At 43.1% G+C, this 9278-nt stretch overlaps 1 protein-coding gene across 5 annotated transcripts in view; it reads right to left on the reverse strand.

Moving 5' to 3' along the window:
• Positions 1 to 7884, reverse strand: part of ANO4 (anoctamin 4) — a 203708-nt gene extending 195824 nt beyond the window's left edge. For 4 of the 5 annotated variants that reach the window (XM_026868394.1, XM_026868396.1, XM_026868395.1 and 1 more), the window contains exon 1: positions 7545 to 7884. The gene's annotated coding sequence lies outside the window, so the exon portion shown is untranslated. Of the gene's footprint in view, positions 1 to 4155; positions 4223 to 7544 lie in introns of those variants that run through there. The other variant, XM_026868398.1, reaches the window with a different exon arrangement.
• Between the last annotated feature and the right edge of the window lie 1394 nt (positions 7885 to 9278).

Raw genomic sequence — 9278 nt, forward strand, 5'->3', positions numbered from 1 at the left:
AAGTGTGACCATCCACCAAATCCATGTGTCTCCAATTTAGAGACAAGGATGTCATATGGGACAGTGTCAAAAGTCCCGGTAGATGACGTCAGTTGCTCTTCCCTTAACCACCAATGCTGTAACCCCATCGTAGAAGGCCACCAAATTTGTCAGGCACAATTTGCCTTCAGTGAAGCCATGCTGGCTGTCAGCAATCACCTCCTTATTTTCCATGTGCCCTAGCATCATTTCCAGGAGGATCTGCTCCATGATCTTCCCTGGCACAGAGGTGAGACTGACTGGCCTGTAGTTTCCCAGGTGTTCCATCTCCAGAAGGATCTGCTCTCTGCTCCACAATCTTTCCTGGCACAGAGGTGAGACTAACTGGCCTGTAGTTTCCCAGGTGTTCCTTTTTTCCCTTTAAAAAGTGGCTATTATGTTTCCCCTTTTCCAGCCAGTGGGAACTTCACATGCTGGGTGTTATCGACACACTCATCATCAAAGAAACCAAAAATAAGACTATGGGTAGAAAACTGACTACTCTGGGATCAGGAATTCCACCCCCCCCACCCCCCACCCCCCATCTATTTCTGGAAAAGTTTGTTGTCTAAATGACATAGGTTAGAAAAATCAAATACTTCAAGTGTTTCTATGGGAACAAAGAAAAATAAGAAATTAGAAGAGGTATGTTCTTCCCTCTTCTGAGGTCAGAGCAGACTTCAACATAATTCATTTTCCTCTTCTCATCTAACATAAAGAATTGTTATGGCAATAACCTCAAGAACATTAAGCATAAATCAAACCAGTGTTGCCTGCATGAAACTGCAGAGATCTTGAAACTCTGACCACTATCACCTGCCTAATTATGGTTGTTATGGTTTTCTGATATCAGCTTCCACAACTACAAGATACGCTATTTTCCTATCAGATTTAGGCAAAGAGTATTCATGCTAACAAGGCTGATGTCATTTGGCTTGCAGGTTCCACTCCTTTTGTCCTGCTAAACCTGTTTCTCATTGCCTCCTGTTCTCCACAAACTTAACAATATACTGGAATATGGAATATATGGACTGCAGCTCAGGCTCTTCATCTAGCAAAGGCAATATCTGCTGTTCTCCAAGCACTAAAACAGAGCAGGGCTCTGTCTAGACTGAACACAGTATAAGGTGGCAACTAGTATGGGGAAAAAAAAAACACCAAAAAACGACCCACAACAAACAGTAAGAGGACAATCAATGTGAAAAAAAACCCCAAACATAGATACCATCTCTATGACGAAAAAGAATATCCAGTGAAAGAAACCCCAAAACTAAGAAAAAAATGAAAGCAAAACAGTATGGGAAAGGGCAAAAAATATGTCAAGGGAAAACATTGAGAGAGACAATGACACAAAGCACAAACAAGAACAGATCTGAAATGAGCCTGGGGGGATACATAGAAAGAGGATGCATGTCTGCCAGGACCTTTGGCTGGATCTCAAGAACAAGGGGAGAATCTATTGCCTTTGGAAGAGGGGGCAGGTCTCTCATGAAGACTATAAAGTCGTAGTGAAGTTATTCAGGGAGAACATCAGGAGAGCTCAACCTGGCTACAGCCATTAAGGATAACAAAAAATGTTTCTATAAATTCCTTAACAGCAGAAGGAGGATTAGGGAAAATCTCCCTTTTTTACTGGATGCAGAAGGAAACATGGTAACTAAGGATGAGGAAAAGGCTGAGGTGCTCAATGCCTACTTTGCCTCAGTCTTTAGCAGAGGAACTGGCTGTTCCCTGGACACCCAGCCTCCTGAGCTGGGACATGGGGAGGGGAAGCAGATTGAGGTCAGCACAGTGGAAAAGGAAGTGGTCAGAGACCAGCTACACCCCTTGGATGCACACAAGTCTGTAGGACCGGATGGGTTACATCCAAGGGTGCTGAAAGGGTTGGCAGATATGCCGCCAAGGTGCTGTCCATGATTTACCTGAAGTCATGGCTAACCGGGGAGGTCCCATTGGAATGGAGGGTGGCAAACGTGACACCCCTCTACAAGAAATGCAGGAAGGAGGATCCAGGAAACTATAGACCTGTCAGTCTGACCTAGGAGCCAGGGGAGGTCATGGAGCAGGTCATCTCGGGTGCCATTAAAAGTCATGTAATGGACAACCAGATGCTCGGGCCCAGTCAGCATGGGTTTATGAAAGGCAGGTCCTGCTTGACAAACCTGATCTCCTTCTATGACAGGGCGACCTGCTTATTGGAAGAGGGAAAGGCTGTGAATGTTGTTTATCTTGACTTTAGCAAGGTCTTTGACCCCGTTTCCCACAGCATTCTCCTGGTGAAACTGGCTGCTCGAGGCTTGGATGGGCACACGCTTCGCTGGGTAAAAAACTGGCTGGATGGCCGGGCCCAAGGAGTTGTGGTGGAGTTAAATCTGGTAGGCGGCCGGTCATAAGTGGTGTCCCCTAGGGCTGGGTTTTGGGGCCACTCCTGTTTAACATCTTTATTGATGATCTAGATGAGGGGATCGAGTGCACCCTCAGTCAGTTTGCAGATGACACCCAGTTGGGTGGGAGTGTTGATCTGCTCGAGGGTAGGGAGGCTCTGCAGAGAGACCTGGACAGGCTGGAGCCATGGGCTGGGGCCAACTGCAGGAGTTTCAATAAGGCCAAACGCCGGGGGCTGCACTTGGGCCACAACAACCCCCAGCAGCGCTACAGGCTTGGGGAGGAGTGGCTGGAGAGCTGCCAGTCAGAGGGGGACCTGGGGGTGTTGATTGACAGCCGGCTGAACAGGAGCCAGCAGTGTGCCCAGGGGGCCAAGAAGGCCAATGGCATCCTGGCTTGTGTCAGCAATAGCGTGGCCAGCAGGGACAGGGAAGGGATCTGACCCCTGTACTTGGCACTGGTGAGGCCGCCCCTCGATTCCTGTGTTCAGTTTTGGGCCCCTCACTACAAAAAGGACATTGAATGACTCGAGCGTGTCCAGAGAAGGGCAACAGAGCTGGTGCAGGGTCTGGAGCACAGGTCGTAGGAGGAGCGGCTGAGGGAACTGGGGGTGTTTAGTCTGGAGAAGAGGAGGCTGAGGGGAGACCTCATCGCCCTCTACAGCTACCTGAAAGGAGGGTGCAGAGAGCTGTGGATGAGTCTCTTTAATGAAGTAACAAGCAATAGTACAAGAGAGAATGTTCTCAAATTGTGCCAGGGAAGGTTCAGACTGTTTAGGAAGTATTTCTTTCCAGAACGGTTTGTTGGGTGTTGGAATGTGCTGCCCAGGGCAGTGGTGGAGTCCCCATCCTTGGAGGTGTTTAAGAGTCGGTTCAACATAGCGCTGAGGGATCTGGTATAGTTGGGAACTCTCAATGTTAGGTTAGTGGTTGGACTGGATGATCTTCAATGTCTTTTCCAACCTATACGATTCTGTGATTCTATGATATATGGAGACATACCAACGGACTTCACAAAGCTGTGCATTTCAGTTGGCATTTTATGGGAAGTCATTCTCCAAGAAGTACCAAGCTCATTTAGAAAAAGTGTCCAGGAGTCCAATACAGCATGTGTAAAGTATTATGCTTAATTTTAATGTAAAACAGATTTGTCAAATAAAATTATCTGAAATATGAATATATATCCCAGTGATCCAATCACCAGACTAGTTTTTCCATATAGTAAACTGGCTCAGAGGTGATTCAGTGTTGCTGTTCTCAAGTGATTTTGTTAATTAACTTCCTCCTCCAAAAAGAAAGGGAGGTACAATCATTTTTCTGTATTTGAAGGCCATAGGCACCATATAAAATAAGGAATTAATATCAATACTTCAGGGGACTACAAACAAGAGCAAATGGATGAAGATAAAAAGGCTGTCCTAAACAGGCATCTATTTCAATCATGTCCCAGCAGTAGTGATACAAACCCTACAGAAAACTTGAAAATCCTTGAAATCAGCCCGGACAAAATCTGCAGATTAAATGAGAGAATGTGTCTAGGAAAACCATCAAAGTTAGCTCTATGAACAACAGAAAAAGCCTAGAAATTGCAGTCAACTTTTGATTATCCATGTGTGCTCATGCTTGGGTCAGTACATATGAAGAAACAGCCAAATAAAACCACAATTAATATAGCATGTAATATATAGGGGAAATACATACACTGTAACTTATAATTACATATGCTTTGTAAAAATATGAGGTAGTACATTACCTTTGAAAACGTCTGTAAAGTTTTCAGAAGGAGCTTTGAAAAAAAAATCACTAGCCAGAGCACCACCTGGAACTGATGACTTCAGCTCTGCATCACGCATATCACAGTGTCACTTTCCAGTCTGGGGCAGAGAGGAAAGTTGGGGCATGGCTAATCCACCACCTGAATTCTTCAGCCAGTGATAATCAATAGCTGCCTGCACAGGTTTTGTTGGAAAGGATATGAGCAGACAGAAAGCATAAAACTACTGAAGCAGCATGGAAAGAAAAATGAGTGAGCTTTCTGTAAAAACATAACCGTTTATATTTGCAACATAAATATATATGGGTGAATATTTGTGGAATATAAAGCTTTAAAGAACTTGCTTCTATGGACAAGCCGAGTGAAGAATGCATACTGAGCATACACAGGAAAAAAAAATAATGCAGTGACTTCATCAGACCGTTGGGTTATTTTGGCTGGCTAAGGAACAGAGCTTTTTTTTTTTTTTTTTTTTTTTTTTTTTTTCTCCCCTGCAGTTGTTTTCTATGCAGTCTTCAGCCACCCTGCAAAGGAATTAACATGACACCATGCTGTGAAACAAGGAAGTACTATGCGTGCATTCCCCTATCACAGCATTCACAGGATTCCTAAGAAATGAAAAACACATTTACCTACTTGAATTTCTTGTTATTTGGGGGATCTCACTCTTCTGTCTACTTCCCAAGGCTTTTATAGAGGATTGCGTCTTTATTTTTTAAACCCTTGGCCTACAACAGGATGTGCTAACAAGGATTCTAGGTACATAGATTTGTCAGTTGCAGTGCACAGACGTCAGGTTCCAAATGTTAACATCCCATTGCAAGCTCATGTGGTTTAAACTGAAGAAAATACTCCAAGATTATTGTTTTTCCTCCCTTCCTTTCGCCTCAAGGCTATTCAGAAAGCACATTATATTATGCACTTTGGCTTTTAAACTTTGATTGAAAAAGACAGATATGATTATGCACCTAGCTTCTGCAAGACAGTCTTACTTAGGAGTTATTTTTTGAGAAAAAAAGAGACCTTTTTGACTAAATGTGAGGTAAGAATGTAAGGTTATTTTAAGGCACGGGTGGGGGTTTATAATAATAATAATTTTAAAAATAAAACCAACATGCTGTACCATACTTAACTGTGTGATCTTCAGATTTAAGTTGTGCATGTATTTTGCAAACCCTCCTGGTTTTTAAGTTTACAGTAATTTAGATGCAACAAAATGGTCCAGTAAACAGCTCCACGTGCAGATGCACAACAGAATTACTTGTTCCATTTAATCAAGAAAAGCCTTAGCCTGGTGTCCCCAAGGCAACGTCACAACCGGCAAGCACTTAGAACCGTTTCCCCATGTATGTTAGCAAGATCCCTGCTGGTCTCCTTTCACAGAAAAAAAGTTTCTTCGCTGCTGTCATTGTGTCAGCAGTTACTGGAAACTGAAGAGAACAAACTCAGGCACCTTCGTTCCAGATTTAAAAAAAAAAAAAAAAAAAGTAACACACAGACCCTACATAGTGTGAAAACTTTTTTGTAACAGATAGTGGAGAGGACTGAGCTGGAGAGAAATGTTTTTAAATAGTTCACTGAGCTGTCCTGAAGTGCCAGGACAGAGCTGCTCCCTACCAGAGCAGGAGGGAGACAGGTTTGCAGCGTGTCCTCACGGCGTCCCTAAGAAGGGGAACAGGGCTTATTAGCATCAGCTGCACCAGGGAGTGCAACATGATGCCAAAATGCCTGGTCTGATGGGGAAGAGGACCTGGATCACTGACATCTGGGCTACGTGCAGGCCACTACTGCTTTTTTGTGAAGGCAATGCAGCAGGTACCTCACTGCACCATGAATTCCTCTACCTGCAGATCTATGTAAGCCTCCTCCTCCTCCCAGTACCTCTTTCAATCGCCTAATCTCAGCATCCTCCCTGCCCCGACATACATATGCACGACCCATACAACCAGACATTACACCCAAGTACAGAAGAGAAATGAAGGGTATTTAAAACAATGACACTGTTGTAAAGTTTTTACTCGTTTGGGAGGGGTAAGGAGGTACCCAAACTCTGTTGAACTAAACAGCTCATGTGAAGCAAAACCCTCTGAATTACAGAGTAAATCAGAAAAAAAAAATATTGAGGCACAATGTAACACACATTAAACAAAGACAATTTCCAGACATCAGCATATCTATTGCTTAAACCCAGAAAAGGTAATGCAGACACAGAATAAAAGCTTTATTCTTACCCCACCTCGATTAAACAGAGGTATAAGAACACATCACCTCTTTGCCTTGCTTTTAAGGCAGACCAGCTGGTGATGAGTTTGAGCCTTCAGCGGACCTTTGAAGATTTAGTAAAGTCTTTATTATTCCTGCAGTGTGTAAGGGCTATGCATAGTCAATCTGCATAATGGATTCACAACAGGAAACGTTTAAGTTAAAAGAAATATTTTTGTAGTTTTCTCATACCAAAAGCAAATTAATATATCTATCAGAAATCACATATTTGCATTTACATTAAATCTCGTGCAACAAACGAGTAAAAAAAAAAATGTTTAAGGGCACAGTTTACTGTGGACTAAATAACGACCTTTCCTCTTTACAAAATCAGAGCTGTTAAAGTAGTTTAGAGCATGAATTAAGCAAGCACAGGTTTTCAAACATTTAAATGAACTTCGTTTCTACTGCAGAGTTCAAAAGGCTAAGAATTTACAATTGTATTGACCAGAGAAGGACGAGGGTTATTAGGCTGCCTGTTCTGCAACTACTTGTACCAGCCAGCCTGAGACTTTTAAGATGCAAAAGGTCCAACTTGCAAACACCTTATGACACATGCTTATACTGAAAATGCTGAAAGAGCCCGTCCTTCATATGCCAATGACAGCAAGTATCAGCTCAAACCACATGTATGCCCCACACTTGAACAATGAGGGGCTTCAGAGTCTTCTAGATGGCTGGCTAGTCAAGTCGGGCTTCCTGTGCCCTTCCAGCACAGTGGTACAGACCTACAGAAATGAGCCACCTTTACTAAATCTCAAATTCCAGCTCCGCAGAGCCTTATCCCGTTGCTGCCACGGGCAATCACGAGCAATGCTCAAGCCTCCTGGTTTCAAGGACAAAGAGGCAGTACTCTGATTGCAATCACTACTTCAGAGCTCCGGGTGGGAGAGGGGAAAGAGCAAAATAAAGAGAAAACTTGTATTTTAGTTAGCCAACATCTGCTATGAAGATGCTAACAAAGATGAATAGATATTGAGTGAATGTCACAAGGCTTATTTAAGAGGAGAAAAACAGACGGGGGAAGGGGGAGGGAGAGAGAGAGGGAGAGAGCACGAGCACTGCAGCAAAGAAGCTATGCTCAGCCAATACATGCTGGCACTTACCATAAAAATAGAAAGATCCAAAGCGAATCAGATTAAGGATCCTTTTTATCTCTCTTCAATAGAAAGATTTCCACATGAAGCTCTGAACACAGCTGCCCAGGGAAAAGCAAGGTAATGTGATGATACACAGAAAACACTAACACAGAAATGGTAAGTCCTTTCACAGCCTTCCAAAGCCTGCAAGCAGTTTGTGCTGAAAAACCAAAGGTAAGAAGTCTGAAGACGACTCCTACATAGCACTGCAGCTAAAACAGACTGCTGTATTTCCCGTCACTCAGACCGCACTGTTTTCATCTTCATCTTCTCACCATTACTTAGAGGTGGGCTTGGGGGTGGGGAAAAAGAGATTTCTCCTCCAAGTGGAAAGGAGCGCACAAACGGCATCAGCATTTTTAATCAGTCACTCGGAGCATCCAATCAGAGGAACTCAGGGGTGCCAGCGTGACAGTTGTCCAAGGCAGGGCAGCTGCCAGTGCGTTCCTCGCTTGCACAAGACCACTGAAGGGCTAACGTGCTTCTTAACCCCAGCAAGGTCTTCTGTGCTCACTTGCAAACAAACTGTCTTCATGCTCTGCGTCTTCCCCTCCGAGGAGCAGCGCTTTCTACAAGCTTTTCTGGGTTGCTGTTCTGACAGGCTGTATTCTACATCAGTGCAATGGTACAAAAGCAACAAAAGTTTGGAGGTTTAGGTATTAGCATGATTTAACTTGCAATTTATTATCTGGTAGCTTTCCTATATAAAACATACATTAATCATTTCTTCCTCTTCAGAGGTTTCTTTTTGGAGCAGAAGAAAGTCTATAGGAGATTTACGGCACAGCCCCGTTGCTGTGGACCGCCTTGTTAGAGCCAGCGCTGGTTTTGACATGACATCATAGACCCCTGTCAGCACCAGATCCACAGAAAATACACAACCAAGGTCCCTCTCCCCCTACCTGCCAAGATGACAACTGGATTAAACGTGCTGATAATATCTATCATACTACTAGACTTCAAAAACAAACAAAAAGAGAAAGACCTCAACTTAATTTGCAGTGAGGATATCCAGGATCTGGAGACAAACCTTTCTATGACATTTAACCCACTGAACCAATCCGCACAAGGAAATGATGGAGTCAACGTTAAAGCTGCTAAATACTTTAACTTCCAGGGGATGCTTTTGATTCTAAAATACAAATGCCTGCATTTGACTATGGGAGATAAAGTCTTCTGGTCCTAATGCACAATGGAGTCCACACTGGAGCAAACCTAAATACAGCATGCAAACTTGCATTTACTTAAAGCGGACACTCTGCCAGTAGACAAAGTTAGATGCTCACCTTTTCAGAACATTTTTTGAACAGTCAATCCTGGATTTCTGCCATATTGCAAAGTAAACATGAATATCACCCATCTGATATTCACACTTCAGAAGATAAAAAGGCTACATAGTATAAGAAGGGGGAAATGCATGGAAAACAAACCTCAAACATTCCCAGCAGTGGTACCCATATTATTTGGTCAGTATCAAGTACATGTAGAATATACCAGGTAACAACATAAGCCTATCCAGGGACTATTAAAAATCAAAAATAAAAAAATAAATCAGAGGTTCTATGGCCCAAAGTGCGGACTAACAATCTAAAGTGCCATTTAATACAATTAATCTGTTTGAAATATAAAATGTGAATATAGTTCAAGAGCACACAAATTCTACTAGGAAGCAGCAATGATTTTCACAGAAGACCAGGCTGA

The sequence above is a fragment of the Athene cunicularia genome (assembly GCF_003259725.1).
Source record: "Athene cunicularia isolate RWA chromosome 1 unlocalized genomic scaffold, athCun1 chr1_part2, whole genome shotgun sequence".
Classification (NCBI taxonomy): Eukaryota; Metazoa; Chordata; class Aves; order Strigiformes; family Strigidae; genus Athene; species Athene cunicularia.